The sequence below is a fragment of the Colletes latitarsis genome, chromosome 4, assembly GCF_051014445.1.
Source record: "Colletes latitarsis isolate SP2378_abdomen chromosome 4, iyColLati1, whole genome shotgun sequence".
NCBI lineage: Eukaryota > Metazoa > Arthropoda > Insecta > Hymenoptera > Colletidae > Colletes > Colletes latitarsis.
Genome location: NC_135137.1, coordinates 7,201,192 through 7,220,097, shown reverse-complemented (window position 1 = coordinate 7,220,097; position 18,906 = coordinate 7,201,192).

Here is an 18,906-nt window from a genome sequence, read left to right as displayed (position 1 = left end):
AATCCAGGTTTTAATTGACTGTTTCAGTGTGGTACCGCATTACTACGAGATCCAAACCAGAAAAAGTCCCGGATTTGGCCAACAAGTGTGCGAAGAATGCGAAAGTATGAACCAGATGATTGCAACTCCCAGGCCTAACACAAACCTAAACGGTGTTATCCTCTTAAATATTGATCGAAACCAAGTTGAATTGGCTGCTTCTGTCTGGAACCACACTACAATGTGATCCAAACCAGAAAAAGCCCAGGATCTGGCCAACAAGTGTGCGAAGAACGCGAATGTATGAGCCAGATGATTGCAAATACCAGACCTAACACAAACCTAAACGGTGTTAACCTGTAAAATATTGATCGACACCAAGTTGAATTGACTGTTTCAGTGTGGTACCACATTACTACGAGATCCGAACCAGAAAAAGTCCAGGATCTGGCCAACAAGTATGCGAAGAGTGCGAAAGTATGAGCCAGATGATTGCAAATACCAGGCCTAACACAAACCCAATCGGTGAGATTCTCTAAAATATTGATCGCATCCAGGTTTAATTGACAGCTTCATTCTGGTACCACGTTACTACGTGATACAAACCAGAAAAATCCCAGGATCTTGCCAACAAGTATGCGAAAAATGCGAAAGTATGAGCCAGACGATTGCAAATACCAGGCCTAACACAAACCTAACCGGTGTGATCCTCTAAAATATTGATCGAATCCAGGTTTAGTTGACAGTTTCATTGTGGTACCACATTACTACGTGATCCAAACCAGAAAAAGCCCAGGATCTGGCCAAGAAGTATGCGAAAAATGCGAAAGTATGGGCCAGATGATTGGTTATACCAGTCCTAGGCGAGACCCAACCGGAGTTATCCGTTAAAATATTAATCGAAATCAGGATCAACTGACTGCTTCAGTGTGGAACCGCATTACTACGTGATACAAACCTGAAAAAGCACAGGATTTGGCCAACAAGTGTGCGAAGAATGCGAAAGTATGAGCCAGATGATAGCAAATACAAGACTTAGCAAAAACCTAAACGGTGGTATCCTCCAAAATATTGATCGAAACCATGTTGAATTGACTGTTTCAGTGTGGTACCACATTGCTACGAGATCCAAACCAGAAAAAGCCCAGGATCAGGCCAAGAGGTATGCGAAGAATGCGAAAGTATGAGACAGATGAGGGCAAAACCCAGACCTAAACGTGAACCAACCGGTGTTATACTTTAAAATATTGATCGAAAACAGGATCAACTGACTGCTTCAGTGTGGAACCGCATTACTACGTGATACAAACCAGAAAAAGCCCAGGATCTGGCCAACAAGCATGCGAGAAATGCGAAAGTATGAGCCAGATGATAGCAAATACAAGACTTAGCAAAAACCTAAACGGTGGTATCCTCCAAAATATTGATCGAAACCATGTTGAATTGACTGTTTCAGTGTGGTACCACATTGCTACGAGATCCAAACCTGAAAAAGTCCAGGATCTGGCCTACAAGCATGCGAGAAATGCGAAAGTATGAGCCAGATGATAACAAATACAAGACTTAGCACAAACCTAAACGGTGGTATCCTCTAAAATATTGATCGAAACCAAGTTGAATTGACTTTTGCAATCTGGTACCACATTACTACGTGATCCAAACCTGAAAGAAACACAGGATCTGGCCAACAAGTATGCGAAGAATGCGAATGTATGAGCCAGATGCGGGCAAATACCAGACCTAAACGGGACCCAACCGGAGTTATCCTTTAAAATATTGATCGAGGCCACGTTTAATTGACTGTTTCAGTATGGTACCGCATTACTACGAGATCCAAACCAGAAATAGTCCAGGATCTGGCCAACAAGTGTGCGATGAACGCGAAAGTATGACCCAGATGACTGCAAACACCTGGCCTAACACAAACCTAGCCGGTGTTATCCTCTTAAATATTGATCGGAACCAGGTTTAATTGATTGTTTCATTCCTGTACCACATTACCGCGTAATCCAAACCAGAAGCAGCCCAGGATCAGGCCAACAGGTATGCGATGAATGCGAAAGTATGAGACAGATGATTGCAAATACCAGACCTAACACAAGCCTAAACGGTGTTATCCTCTTAAATATTGATCGAAACCAAGTTGAATTGGCTGTTTCAGCCTGTTACCGCATTACTGCGCGACCCAAACCAGAAAGAAACACAGGATCTGGCCAACAAGTATGGGAAGAGTGCGAAAGTATGAGCCAGACGACTGCAAATACCAGGCCTAACACAAACCTAACCGGTGTTATCCTGTAAAATATTGATCGACACCAAGTTGAATTGACTGTTTCAGTGTGGTACCACATTACTACGAGATCCGAACCAGAAAAAGTCCAGGATCTGGCCAACAAGTATTCGAAGAGTGCGAAAGTATGAGCCAGATGATTGCAAATACCAGGCCTAACACAAACCTAAACGGTGTTATCCCTTAAAGTATTGATCGGGGCCATGTTTAGTTGACGGTTTCAGTATGCTACCACATTACTACGAGATCCAAACCAGAAAAAGTCCAGGATCTGGCCAACAAGTATGCGAAGAGTGCGAAAGTATGAGCCAGATGATTGCAAATACCAGGCCTAACACAAACCCAATCGGTGAGATCCTCTAAAATATTGATCGAATCCAGGTTTAATTGACAGCTTCATTCTGGTACCACGTTGCTACGTGATACAAACCAGAAAAAGCCCAGGATCTGGCCGATAAGTATGCGAATAATGCGAAAGTATGAGGCAGATGATTGCAAATACCAGACCTAACACAAACCTAAAAGGTGTTATCCTCTAAAATATTGATCGAAACCAAGTTGAATTGACTGTTTCAGTCTGTTACCACATTACTACGTGATACCAACCAGACAAAAACACAGGATCTGGCCAACAAGTACGCGAAGAGTGCGAAAGTATGAGCCAGATGATTGCAAATACCAGACCTAACACAAACCTAAACGGTGTTATCCTCTTAAATATTGATCGAAACCAAGTTGAATTGGCTGTTTCAGCCTGTTACCGCATTACTGCGTGACCCAAACAAGAAAGAAACACAGGATCTGGACAACAAGTATGAGAAGAATGCGAAAGTATGAGCCAGATGATTGCAACCACCAGGGCTAACACAAACCGAACCGGTGTGATCCTCTAAAATATTGATCGAATCCAGGTTTAGTTGACTGTTTCATTCTGGTACCATATTACTACGTGATCCAAATCAGAAAATGCCCAGGATCTGGCCAAGAAGTGTGCGAAAAATGCGAAAGTAAGAGCAGGATGATTGCATTTACCAGTCCTAAGCGAGACCCAACGGAGTTATCCGTTAAAATATTGATCGAAATCACGATCAACTGACTGCTTCAGTGAGGAACCGCATTACTACGTGATACAAACCAGAAAAAGCCCAGGATCTGGCCGATAAGTATGCGAATAATGCGAAAGTATGAGGCAGATGATTGCAAATACCAGACCTAACACAAACCTAAAAGGTGTTATCCTCTAAAATATTGATCGAAACCAAGTTGAATTGACTGTTTCAGTCTGTTACCACATTACTACGTGATACCAACCAGAAAAAAACACAGGATCTGGCCAACAAGTACGCGAAGAGTGCGAAAGTATGAGCCAGATGATTGCAAATACCAGGCCATACACAAACCTAATCGATGTTATCCTGTAACATATTGATCGAATCCAGGTTTAATTGACAGTTTCATTCTGGTACCACATTACTACGTGATTCAAACCAGAAAAATCCCTGGATCTGGCCAGCAAGTATGCGAAAAATGCGAATGTATGAGCCAGATGATTGCAAATACCAGGCCTAACACAAACCTAACTGGTGTTATCCTCTAAAATATTGATCGAATCCAGGTTTAGTTGACTGTTTCATTCTGGTACCATAATACTACGCGATCCAAACTAGAAAAAGCCCAGGATCTGGCCAACAAGTATGCGAAAAATGCGAAAGTATGAGCCAGATGAGTGCAAATCCCAGACCTAAACGTGAACTAACCGGTGTTATCCTCTAAAATATTGATCGAATCCAGGTTTAATTGACAGTTTCATCCTGGTACCACATTACTACGTGATACAAACCAGAAAAATCCCAGGATCTGGCCAACAAGTACGCGAAAAATGCGAAAGTATGAGCCAGATGATTGCAAATACCAGGCCTAACACAAACCTAACTGGTGAGATCCTCTAAAATATTGATCGAATCCAGGTTTAGTTGACTGTTTCATTCTGGTACCATATTTCTACGTGATCCAAACTAGAAAAAGCCCAGGATCTGGCCAACAAGTATGCGAAAAATGCGAAAGTATGAGCCAGATGAGTGCAAATCCCAGACCTAAATGTGAACTAACCGGTGTTATACTTTTAAATATTGATCCAGGTCAGGTTTAATTGACTGTTTAGTGTGGTGCCACATTACTACACAATCCCAACCAGAAAAAGCCCAGGATCTGGCCAACAAGCATGCGAGAAATGCGAAAGTATGAGCAAGATGATTGCAAATACCAGGTCTAACACAAACCAAATCGGTGTGATCCTCTAAAATATTGATCGAATCCAGGTTTAATTGACAGTTTCATTCTGGCACCACATTACTACGTGATACAAACCAGAAAAATCCCAGGATCTGGCAGACAAGTATGCGAAGAGTGCGAAAGTATGAGCCAGATGATTCCAAATACCAGGCCTTACACAAACCTAATCGGTGTGATCCTCTAAAATATTGATCGAATCCAGGTTTAATTGACAGTTTCATTCTGGTACCACATATCCACGTGATCCAAACCAGAAAGAGCCCAGGATCTGGCCAACAAGAATGCGAAAAATGCGAAGGTATGAGCCAGATGAGGGCAAATCCCAGACCTAAACGTGAACTAACCGGTGTTATACTTTAAAATATTGATCCAGGTCAGGTTTATTTGAGTGTTTAGTGTAGTACCACATTACTACACAATCCCAACCAGAAAAAGCCCAGGATCTGGTCAACAAATATGCGAAAAATGCGAAAGTATGAGCCAGATGATTGCAAATACCAGACCTAACACAAATCTAAACGGTGTTGTCCTCTTAAATATTGATCGAAACCAAGTTGAATTGGCCGTTTCAGTCTGTTACCACACTACTACGTGATCCAAACCTGAGAAAGCCCAGAATCTAGCCAACAAGTGTGCAAAGAATGCAAAAGTATAAGCCAGATGAGGGCAAATCCCAGACCTAAACGAGACCCAACCGGAGTTAGCCCTTAAAATATTGATCGGGGCCACGTTTAATTGACTGTTTCAGTATGCTACCACATTACTACGTGATCGAAACCAGAAAAAGCCCAGGATCTGGCCAACAAGCATGCGAGAAATGCGAAAGTAGGAGCCAGATGATAGCAAATACAAGACCTAGCACAAACCTAACCGGTGTGATCGTCTAAAATATTCACCGAATCCAGGTTTAATTGACTGTTTCAGTGTGGTACCACACTACTACGTGATCCAAACCAGAAAAAGTCCAGGATTTGGCCAACAAATATGCGAAAAATGCGAAAGTATGAGCCTGATGATTGCAAATACCAGACCTAACACAAACCTAAACGGTGTTATCCTCTTAAATATTGATCGAAACCAAGTTGAATTGGCTGCTTCTGTCTGGAACCACACTACAATGTGATCCAAACCAGAAAAAGCCCAGGATCTGGCCAACAAGTGTGCGAAGAACGCGAATGTATGAGCCAGATGATTGCAAATACCAGACCTAACACAAACCTAAACGGTGTTATTCTGTAAAATATTGATCGACACCAAGTTGAATTGACTGTTTCAGTGTGGTACCACATTACTACGAGATCCGAACCAGAAGAAGTCCAGGATCTGGCCAACAAGTATGCGAAGAGTGCGAAAGTATGAGCCAGATGATTGCAAATACCAGGCCTAACACAAACCTAAACGGTGTTGTCCTCTTGAATATTGATCGAAACCAAGTTGAATTGGCTGTTTCAGTCTGGTACCACACTACTACGTGATCCAAACCTGAGAAAGCCCAGAATCTAGCCAACAAGTGTGCGAAGAAAGCAAAAGTATAAGCCAGATGAGGGCAAATCCCAGACCTAAACGAGACCCAGCCGGAGTTGTCCCTAAAAATATTGATCGTGGCCACGTTTAATTGGCTGTTTCAGTATGCTACCACATTACTACGAGATCCAAACCAGAAAAAGACCAGGATTTGGCCCACAAGTGTGCGATGAATGCGAAAGTAAGAGCCAGATGAATGCAAATACCAGACCTAACACAAACCTAAAGGGTGTTATCCTGTAAAATATTGATCGACACCAAGTTGAATTGACTGTTTCAGTGTGGTACCGCATTACTACGAGATCCGAACCAGAAAAAGTCCAGGATCTGGCCAACAAGTATTCGAAGAGTGCGAAAGTGTGAGCCAGATGATTGCAAATACCAGGCCTAACACAAACCTAAACGGTGTTATCCCTTAAAGTATTGATCGGAGCCATGTTTAGTTGACGGTTTCAGTATGCTACCACATTACTACGAGATCCAAACCAGAAAAAGACCAGGATCTGGCCAACAAGTGTGCGATGAATGCGAAAGTATGAGCCAGATGATTGCAAACACCAGGCCTATCACAAACCTATCCGGTGTGTTCCCGTAAAATATTGATCGAATCCAGGTTTAGTTGACAGTTTCATTCTGGTACCACATTACTACGTGGTCCAAACCAGAAAAAGCCCAGGATCTGGCCAACAAGTTTGGGAAGAATGCGAAAGTATGAGCCAGATGATTGCAAATACCAGACCTAACACAAACCTAAAGGGTGTTATCCTGTAAAATATTGATCGACACCAAGTTGAATTGACTGGTTCAGTGTGGCACCACATTACTACACAATCCCAACCAGAAAGAGCCCAGGATCTGGCCAACGAGCATACGAGAAATGCGATAGTATGCACCAGATGATAGCAAATACCAGGCCTAACACAAATCTAAACGGTGTTATCCTCTTAAATATTGATCGGATCCAGGTTTAGTAGACTGTTTCATTCTGGTACCACATTACTACGTGATCCAAACGAGAAAAAGCCCAGGATCTGGCCCACAAGCATGCGAGAAATGCGAAAGTATGCACCAGATGATTGCAAATACCAGACCTAACACAAACATAAACGGTGTTATCCTCGTCAATATTGATCGAATCCAGGTTTAGTTGATTGTTTCATTCTGGTACCATATTACTACGTGATCCAAACCAGAAAAAGCCCAGGATCTGGCCAAGAAGTTTGCGAAAAATGCGAAAGTATGGGCCAGATGATTGGTTATACCAGTCATAGGCGAGACCCAACCGGAGTTATCCGTTAAAATATTAATCGAAATCAGGATCAACTGACTGCTTCAGTGTGGAACCGCATTACTACGTGAGACAAACCTGAAAAAGCACAGGATTTGGCGGACAAGTGTGCGAAGAATGCGAAAGTATGAGCCAGATGATTGCAGATACCAAACCTAACACAAACCTAAACGGTCCTATCATCCAAAATATTCATCGAAACCAGGTTTAATTGACTGTTCCATTCTGGTACCACATTGCTGCGTGATCCAAACCAGAAAAAGCCCAGGATCAGGCCAACAGGTATGCGAAGAATGCGAAAGTATGAGACAGATGAGGGCAAAACCCAGAACTTAACGTGAACCAACCGGTGTTATACTTTAAAATATTGATCGAAAACAGAATCAACTGACTGCTTCAGTGTGAGACCGCATTACTACGTGATACAAACCAGAAAAAGTCCAGGATCTGGCCAACAAGCATGCGAGAAATGCGAAAGTATGAGCCTGATGACTGCAAATACCAGGCCTCACACAAACCTAACCGGTGTGATCCTCTAAAATATTGATCGAAACAAAGTTGAATTGACTTTTTCAATCTGGTACAACATTACTACGTGATCCAAACCAGAAAGAAACACAGGATCTGGCCAACAAGTAGGCGAAGAATGCGAATGTATGAGCCAGATGCGGGTAAATACCAGACCTAGACGAGACCCAACCGGAGTTATCCTTTAAAATATTGATCGAGGCCACGTTTAATTGACTGTTTCATTCTGGTACCACATTACTACGAGATCCAAACCAGAAAAAGACCAGGATCTGGCCAACAAGTATGCGAAGAGTGCGAAAGTATGAGCCAGATGATTGCAAATACCAGGCCTAACACAAACCTAATCGGTGTGATCCTCTAAAATATTGATCGAAACCAAGATGAATTGACTGTTTCAGTGTGGTACCACATTACTACGAGATCCAAACCAGAAAAAGTCCAGGATCTGGCCAACAAGTATGCGAAGAGTGCGAAAGTATGTGCCAGATGATTGCAAATACCAGGACTAACACAAACCTAATCGGTGTGATCCTCTAAAATATTGATCGAATCCAGGTTTAGTTGACTGTTTCATTCTGGTAACTTATTACTACGTGATCCACACTAGAAAAAGCCCAGGATCTGGCCAACAAGCATGCGAGAAATGCGAAAGTATGAGCCAGATCAGGGCAAATCTCAGACCTAAACATGAACTAACCGGTGTTATACTTTAAAATATTGATCCAGGTCAGGTTTAATTGACTGTTTAGTGTGGTACCACATTACTACACAATCCCAACCAGAAAAAGCCCTGGATCTGGCCAACAAGCATGCGAGAAATGCGAAAGAATGAGCAAGATGATTGCAAATACCAGGCCTAACACAAACCTAAACGGTGTTATCCTCTTAAATATTGATCGAAACCAAGTTGAATTGGCTGTTTCAGCCTGTTACCGCATTACTGCGTGACCAAAACCAGAAAGGAACACAGGATCTGGCCAACAAGTAGGCGGGGAATGCGAATGTATGAGCCAGATGCGGGTAAATACAAGACCTAGACGAGAGACTAACGGAGTTATCCTTTAAAATATTGATCGAGGCCACGTTTAATTGACTGTTTCATTCTGGTACCATATTACTACGTGATCCAAACTAGAAGAAGCCCAGGATCTGGCCAACAAGAGTGCGAATAATGCGAAAGTATGAGGCAGATGATTGCAAATACCAGACCTAACACAAACCAAATCGGTGTGATCCTCTAAAATATTGATCGAATCCAGGTTTAATTGACAGTTTCAGTGTGGTAGCACATTACTACGAGATCCGAACCAGAAAAAGTCCAGGATCTGGCCAACAAGTATGCGAAGAGTGCGAAAGTATGAGCCAGATGATTGCAAATACCAGGCCTAACACAAACCTAAACGGTGTTGTCCTCTTAAATATTGAGCGACACCAAGTTGAATTGACTGTTTCAGTGTGGTACCACATTACTACGAGATCCGAACCAGATAAAGCCCAGGATCTGGCCAACAAGTGTGCGAAGAACGCGAATGTATGAGCCAGATGATTGCAAATACCAGACCTAACACAAACCTAAACGGTGTTATCCTGTAAAATATTGAACGACACCAAGTTGAATTGACTGTTTCAGTGTGGTACCACATTACTACGAGATCCGAACCAGAAAAAGTCCAGGATCTGGCCAACAAGTATGCGAAGAGTGCGAAAGTATGAGCCAGATGATTGCAAATACCAGGCCTAACACAAACCTAAACGGTGTTGTCCTCATAAATATTGATCGATACCAAGTTGAATTGGCTGTTTCAGTCTGGTACCACACTACTACGTGATCCAAACCTGAGAAAGCCCAGAATCTAGCCAACAAGTGTGCGAAGAATGCAAAAGTATGAGCCAGATGAGGGCAAATCCCAGACCTAAACGAGACCCAACCGGTGTTATCCCTTAAAATATTGATCGGGGCCACGTGTAATTGACTGTTTCAGTATGCTACCACATTACTACGTGATCGATACCAGAAAAAGCCCAGGATCTGGCCAACAAGCATGCGAGAAATGCGAAAGTATGAGCCAGATGAATCCAAATACCAGACCTAACACAAACCTAAAGGGTGTTATCCTGTAAAATATTGAGCGACACCAAGTTGAATTGACTGTTTCAGTGTGGTACCACATTACTACGAGATCCGAACCAGAAAAAGTCCAGGATCTGGCCAACAAGTATTCGAAGAGTGCGAAAGTATGAGCCAGATGATTGCAAACACCAGGCCTAACACAAACCTATCCGGTGTGATCCCCTAAAATATTGATCGAATCCAGGTTTAGTTGACAGTTTCATTCTGGTACCACATTACTACGTGGTCCAAACCAGAAAAAGCCCAGGATCTGGCCAACAAGTTTGGGAAGAATGCGACAGTATGAGCCTGATGATTGCAAATACCAGACCTAACACAAACCTAAAGGGTGTTATCCTGTAAAATATTGATCGAAACCAAGTTGAATTGACTGTTTCAGTGTGGTACCACATTACTACGAGATCCAAACCAGAAATAGTCCAGGATCTGGCCAACAAGTGTGCGATAAACGCGAAAGTATGACCCAGATGACTGCAAACACCTGGCCTAACACAAACCTAACCGGTGTTATCCTCTTAAATATTGATCGGAACCAGGTTTAATTGATTGTTTCATTCCTGTACCACATTACCGCGTAATCCAAACCAGATGCAGCCCAGGATCAGGCCAACAGGTATGCGATGAATGTGAAAGTATGAGACAGATGAGGGCAAATACCAGACCTAACACAAGCCTAAACGGTGTTATCCTCTTAAATATTGATCGAAACCAAGTTGAATTGGCTGTTTCAGCCTGTTACCGCATTACTGCGTGACCCAAACCAGAAAGAAACACAGGATCTGGCCAACAAGTATGGGAAGAATGCGAAAGTATGGGCCTGATGATTGCAAATACCAGGCCTCACACAAACCTAACCGGTGTGATCCTCTAAAATATTGATCGAAACCAATTTGAATTGACTTTTTCAATCTGGTACCACATTACTACGTGATCCAAACCAGAAAGAAACACAGGATCTGGCCAACAAGTAGGCGGGGAATGCGAATGTATGAGCCAGATGCGGGTAAATACAAGACCTAGACGAGACACTAACGGAGTTATCCTTTAAAATATTGACCGAGGCCACGTTTAATTGACTGTTTCATTCTGGTACCATATTACTACGTGATCCAAACTAGAAGAAGGCCAGGATCTGGCCAACAAGAGTGCGAAAAATGCGAAAGTATGAGTCAGATGGAGGCAAATCCCAGACCTAACCGTGAACAAACCGGTGTTATACTTTAAAATATTGATCGACGTCAGGTTTAATTGACTGTTTAGTGTGGTTCCACATTACTACACAATCCCAACCAGAAGAAGCCCAGGATCTGGCCAACAAGCATGCGAGAAATGCGAAAGTATGAGCAAGATGATTGCAAATACCAGGTCTAACACAAACCAAATCGGTGTGATCCTCTAAAATATTGATCGAATCCAGGTTTAATTGACAGTTTCATTCTGGTACCACATTACTACGTGATACAAACCAGAAAAATCCCAGGATCTGGCAAACAAGTATGCGAAGAGTGCGAAAGTATGAGCCAGATGATTCCAAATACCAGGCCTTACACAAACCTAATCGGTGTGATCCTCTAAAATATTGATCGAATCCAGGTTTAATTGACAGTTTCATCCTGGTACCACATATCCATGTGATCCAAACCAGAAAGAGCCCAGGATCAGGCCAACAGGTATGCGATGAATGCGAAAGTATGAGACAGATGAGGGCAAATACCAGACCTAACACAAGCCTAAACGGTGTTATCCTCTTAAATATTGATCGAAACCAAGTTGAATTGGCTGTTTCAGCCTGTTACCGCATTACTGCGTGACCCAAACCAGAAAGAAACACAGGATCTGGCCAACAAGTATGGGAAGAATGCGAAAGTATGAGCCAGATGCGGGCAAATACCAGACCTAAACGGGACCCAACCGGAGTTATCCTTTAAAATATTGATCGAGGCCACGTTTAATTGACTGTTTCAGTATGGTACCGCATTACTACGAGATCCAAACCGGAAATAGTCCAGGATCTGGCCAACAAGTGTGCGATAAACGCGAAAGTATGACCCAGATGACTGCAAACACCTGGCCTAACACAAACCTAACCGGTGTTATCCTCTTAAATATTGATCGGAAACAGGTTTAATTGATTGTTTCATTCCTGTACCACATTACCGCGTAATCCAAACCAGATGCAGCCCAGGATCAGGCCAACAGGTATGCGATGAATGCGAAAGTATGAGACAGATGAGGGCAAATACCAGACCTAACACAAGCCTAAACGGTGTTATCCTCTTAAATATTGATCGAGGCCACGTTTAATTGACTGTTTCATTCTGGTACCATATTACTACGTGATCCAAACTAGAAGAAGGCCAGGATCTGGCCAACAAGTATGCGAAAAATGCGAAAGTATGAGCCAGGTGATTGCAAATACCAGGCCTAACACAAACCAAATCGGTGTGATCCTCTAAAATATTGATCGAATCCAGGTTTAATTGACAGTTTCATCCTGGTACCACACTACTACGTGATCCAAACCTGAGAAAGCCCAGAATCTAGCCAACAAGTGTGCGAAGAATGCAAAAGTATAAGCCAGATGAGGGCAAATCCCAGACCTAAACGAGACCCAACCGGAGTTATCCTGTAAAATATTGATCGAAACCAAGTTGAATTGACTGTTTCAGTGTGGTACCACATTACTACGAGATCCAAACCAGAAAAAGTCCAGGATCTGGCCAACAAGTATGCGAAAAATGCGAAAGTATGAGCCAGGTGATTGCAAATACCAGGCCTAACACAAACCTAATCGGTGTGATCGTCTAAAATATTGATCGAATCCAGGTTTAGTTGACTGTTTCATTCTGGTACCGTATTACTGCGTGATCCAAACCAGAAAAAGCCCAGGATCGGGCCAACAAGCATGCGAGAAATGCGAAAGTATGAGCCAGATGATTGCAAATACCAGGCCTAACACAAACCTAAACGGTGTGATCCTCTAAAATATTGCTCGAATCCAGGTTTAGTTGACTGTTTTATACTGGTACCGTATTACTGCGTGATCCAAACTAGAAAAAGCCCAGGATCTGGCCAACAAGAATGCAGACAATGCGAAAGAATGAGCCAGATGAGGGCAAATCCCAGACCTAAACGTGAACTAACCGGTGTTATACTTCAAAATATTGATCGAGGTCAGGTTTAATTGACTGTTTAGTGTAGTACCACATTACTACACAATCCCAACCAGAAAGAGCCCAGGATCTGGCCAATAAGCATACGAGAAATGCGAAAGTATGCACCAGATGATAGCAAATACCAGGCCTAACACAAACCTAAACGGTGTTATCCTCTTAAATATTGATCGGATCCAGGTTTAGTAGACTGTTTCATTCTGGTACCACATTACTACGTGATCCAAACCAGAAAAAGCCCAGGATCTGGCCAACAAGCATGCGAGAAATGCGAAAGTATGCTCCAGATTATTGCAAATACCAGACCTAACACAAACATAAACGGTGTTATCCTCTTAAATATTGATCGGAACCAGGTTTAATTAACTGTTTCATTCTTGTACCACATTAGTGCGTGATCCAAACCAGAAACAGGCCAGGATCAGGCCAACAGGTATGCGAAGAATGCGAAAGTATGAGCCAGATGATTGGAAATACCAGGCCTAACACAAACCTAAACGGTGTTATCCTCTTAAATATTGATCGAAACCAAGTTGAATTGGCTGTTTCAGCCTGTTACCGCATTACTGCGTGACCCAAACCAGAAAGAAAGACAGGATCTGGCCAACAAGTATGGGAAGAATGCGAAAGTATGAGCCTGATGACTGCAAATACCAGGCCTCACACAAACCTAACCGGTGTGATCCTCTAAAATATTGATCGAAACCAAGTTGAATTGACTTTTTCAATCTGGTACCACATTACTACGTGATCCAAACCAGAAAGAAACACAGGATCTGGCCAACAAGTAGGCGAAGAATGCGAATGTATGAGCCAGATGCGGGTAAATACCAGACCTAGACGAGACCCAACCGGAGTTATCCTTTAAAATATTGATCGAGGCCACGTTTAATTGACTGTTTCATTCTGGTACCACATTACTACGAGATCCATACCAGAAAAAGACCAGGATCTGGCCAGCAAGTATGCGAAGAGTGCGAAAGTATGAGCCGGATGATTGCAAATACCAGGCCTAACACAAACCTAATCGGTGTGATCCTCTAAAATATTGATCCAAACCAAGTTGAATTGACTGTTTCAGTGTGGTACCACATTACTACGAGATCCAAACCAGAAAAAGTCCAGGATCTGGCCAACAAGTATGCGAAGAGTGCGAAAGTATGTGCCAGATGATTGCAAATACCAGGCCTGACACAAACCTAATCGGTGTGATCCTCTAAAATATTGATCGAATCCAGGTTTAGTTGACTGTTTCATTCTGGTAACTTATTACTACGTGATCTACACTAGAAAAAGCCCAGGATCTGGCCAACAAGCATGCGAGAAATGCGAAAGTATGAGCCAGATCAGGGCAAATCTCAGACCTAAACATGAACTAACCGGTGTCATACTTTAAAATATTGATCCAGGTCAGGTTTAATTGACTGTTTAGTGTGGTACCACATTACTACACAATCCCAACCAGAAAAAGCCCTGGATCTGGCCAACAAGCATGCGAGAAATGCGAAAGAATGAGGAAGATGATTGCAAATACCAGGTCTAACACAAACCTAATCGGTGTGATCCTCCAAAATATTGATCGAATCCAGGTTTAATTGACAGTTTCATTCTGGTACCACATTACTACGTGATACAAACCAGAAAAATCCCAGGATCTGGCCAACAAGTATGCGAAAAGTGCGAAAGTATGAGCCAGATGATTGCAAATACCAGGCCTAACACAAACCTAATCGGTGTGATCGTCTAAAATATTGATCGAGTCCAGGTTTAATTGGCAGTTTCATTCTGGTACCACATTAATACGAGATCCAAACCAGAAAAAGTCCAGGATCTGGCCAACAAGTGTGCGATGAACGCCAAAGTATGACCCAGATGATTGCAAATACCAGGCCTAACACAAACCTAAACGGTGTTATCTTCTTAAATATTGATCGAAACCAAGTTGAATTGGCTGTTTCAGCCTGTTACCGCATTACTGCGTGACCCAAACCAGAAAGAAAGACAGGATCTGGCCAACAAGTATGGGAAGAATGCGAAAGTATGAGACAGATGAGGGCAAAACCCAGACCTAAACGTGAACCAACCGGTGTTATACTTTAAAATATTGATCGAAAACAGGATCAACTGACTGCTTCAGTGAGGAACCGCATTACTACGTGATCCACACTAGAAAAAGCCCAGGATCTGGCCAACAAGCATGCGAGAAATGCGAAAGTATGAGCCAGATCAGGGCAAATCTCAGACCTAAACATGAACTAACCGGTGTTATACTTTAAAATATTGATCCAGGTCAGGTTTAATTGACTGTTTAGTGTGGTACCACATTACTACACAATCCCAACCAGAAAAAGCCCTGGATCTGGCCAACAAGCATGCGAGAAATGCGAAAGAATGAGGAAGATGATTGCAAATACCAGGTCTAACACAAACCTAATCGGTGTGATCCTCCAAAATATTGATCGAATCCAGGTTTAATTGACAGTTTCATTCTGGCACCACATTACTACGTGATACAAACCAGAAAAATCCCAGGATCTGGCCAACAAGTATGCGAAAAGTGCGAAAGTACGAGCCAGATGATTGCAAATACCAGGCCTAACACAAACCTAATCGGTGTGATCGTCTAAAATATTGATCGAATCCAGGTTTAATTGGCAGTTTCATTCTGGTACCACATTAATACGAGATCCAAACCAGAAAAAGTCCAGGATCTGGCCAACAAGTGTGCGATGAACGCGAAAGTATGACCCAGATGATTGCAAACACCTGGCCTAACACAAACCTAACCGGTGTTATCCTCTTAAATATTGATCGGAACCAGGTTTAATTAACTGTTTCATTTTTGTACCACATTAGTGCGTGATCCAAACCAGAAACAGGCCAGGATCAGGCCAACAGGTATGCGAAGAATGCGAAAGTGTGCGCCAGATGATTCCAAATACCAGGCATAACACAAACCTAAACGGTGTTATCCTCTTAAATATTGATCGAAACCAAGTTGAATTGGCTGTTTCAGCCTGTTACCGCATTACTGCGTGACCAAAACCAGAAAGAAAGACAGGATCTGGCCAACAAGTATGGGAAGAATGCGAAATTATGAGCCTGATGACTGCAAATACCAGGCCTCACACAAACCTAACCGGTGTGATCCTCCAAAATATTGATCGAATCCAGGTTTAATTGACAGTTTCATTCTGGTACCACACTACTACGTGATACAAACCAGAAAAATCCCAGGATCTGGCCAACAAGTATGCGAAAAGTGCGAAAGTATGAGCCAGATGATTGCAAATACCAGGCCTAACACAAACCTAATCGGTGTGATCGTCTAAAATATTGATCGAATCCAGGTTTAATTGGCAGTTTCATTCTGGTACCACATTAATACGAGATCCAAACCAGAAAAAGTCCAGGATCTGGCCAACAAGTGTGCGATGAACGCGAAAGTATGACCCAGATGATTGCAAACACCTGGCCTAACACAAACCTAACCGGTGTTATCCTCTTAAATATTGATCGGAACCAGGTTTAATTAACTGTTTCATTTTTGTACCACATTAGTGCGTGATCCAAACCAGAAACAGGCCAGGATCAGGCCAACAGGTATGCGAAGAATGCGTAATTATGAGCCTGATGACTGCAAATACCAGGCCTCACACAAACCTAACCGGTGTGATCCTCTAAAATATTGATCGAAACCAAGTTGAATTGACTTTTTCAATCTGGTACCACATTACTACGTGATCCAAACCAGAAAGAAACACAGGATCTGGCCAACAAGTAGGCGAAGAATGCGAATGTATGAGCCGGATGCGGGTAAATACCAGACCTAGACGAGACACAACCGGAGTTATCCTTTTAAATATTGATCGTGGCCACGTTTAATTGACTGTTTCAGTCTGGTACCACATTACTACGAGATCCAAACCAGAAAAAGACCAGGATCTGGCCAACAAGTATGCGAAGAGTGCGAAAGTATGAGCCAGATGATTGCAAATACCAGGCCTAACACAAACCTAATCGGTGTGATCCTCTAAAATATTGATCGAGACCAAGTTGAATTGGCTGTTTCAGTCTGTAACCACACTACTACGTGATCCAAACCAGAAAAAGCCCAGGAACTGGCCAACAAGTGTGCCAAGAATGCGAAAGTACAAGCCAGATGGGCGCAAATCCCAGACCTAAACGAGACCCAACCGGAGTTATCCTTTAAAATATTGATCGAGGCCAAATTTAATTGACTGTTTCAGTATGGTAACGCATTACTACGAGATCCAAACCAGAAAAAGCCCAGGATCTGGCCAAAAAGTATGCGAAAAGTGCGAAAGTATGAGCCAGATGATTGCAAATACCACACCTAACTCAAACCTAACCGGTGTTATCCTCTAGAATATTGATCGAATCCAGGTTTAGTTGACTGTTTCATTCTGGTACCATATTACTACGTGATCCAAACTAGAAAAGGCCCAGGATGTGGCCAACACGCATGCGAAAAATGCGAAAGTATGAGCCACATCAGGGCAAATCCCAGACCTAAACGTGAACTTACCGGTGTTATACTTTAAAATATTGATCGAGGTCAGGTTTAATTGACTGTTTAGTGTGGTTCCACATTACTGCACAATCCCAACCAGAAAAAGCCAAGGATCTGGCCAACAAGCATGCGAGAAATGCGAAAATATGTGCCAGATGACATTAAATACCAGACCGAGCACAAACCTAAACGGTGTTATCCTCCTAAATATTGATCGAAACCAATTTGAATTGGCTGTTTCAGCCTGTTACCGCATTGCTGCGTGACCCAAACGAGAAGGAAACACAGGATCTGGCCAAGAAGTATGCGAAAAGTGCGAAAGTATGAGGCAGATGAGGGCAAATCCCAGACCTAAACATGAACTAACCGGTGTTATACTTTAAAATATTGATCCAGGTCAGGTTTAATTGACTGTTTATTGTGGTACCACATTACTACACAATCCCAACCAGAAAAAGCCCAGGATCAGGCCAACAAGCATGCGAGAAATGGGAAAGTATGAGGCAGATGATTGCAAATACCAGACCTAACACAAACCTAAAAGGTGTTATCCTCTAAAATATTGATCGAAACCAAGTTGAATTGACTGTTTCAGTCTGGTACCACATTACTACGTGATCCCAACTAGAAAAAAGCACAGGATTTGGCGAACAAGTGTGCGAAGAATGCGAAAGTATGATCCAGATGATTGCAAATACCAAACCTAACACAAACCTAAGCGGTCCTATCATCCAAAATATTCATCGAAACCAGGTTTAATTGACTGTTCCATTCTGGTACCTCATTGCTGCGTGATCCAAACCAGAAAAAGCCCAGGATCAGGCCAACAGGTATGCGAAGAATGCGAAAGTATGAGACAGGTGAGGGCAAAACCCAGACCTAAACGTGAACCAACCGGTGTTATACTTTAAAATATTGATCGAAAACAGGATCAACTGACTGCTTCAGTGTGGCACCGCATTACTACGTGATACAAACCAGAAAAATCCCAGGATCTGGCCAACAAGTATGCGAAAAGTGCGAAAGTATGAGCCAGATGATTGCAAATACCACACCTAACTCAAACCTAACCGGTGTTATCCTCTAGAATATTGATCGAATCCAGGTTTAGTTGACTGTTTCATTCTGGTACCATATTACTACGTGATCCAAACTAGAAAAGGC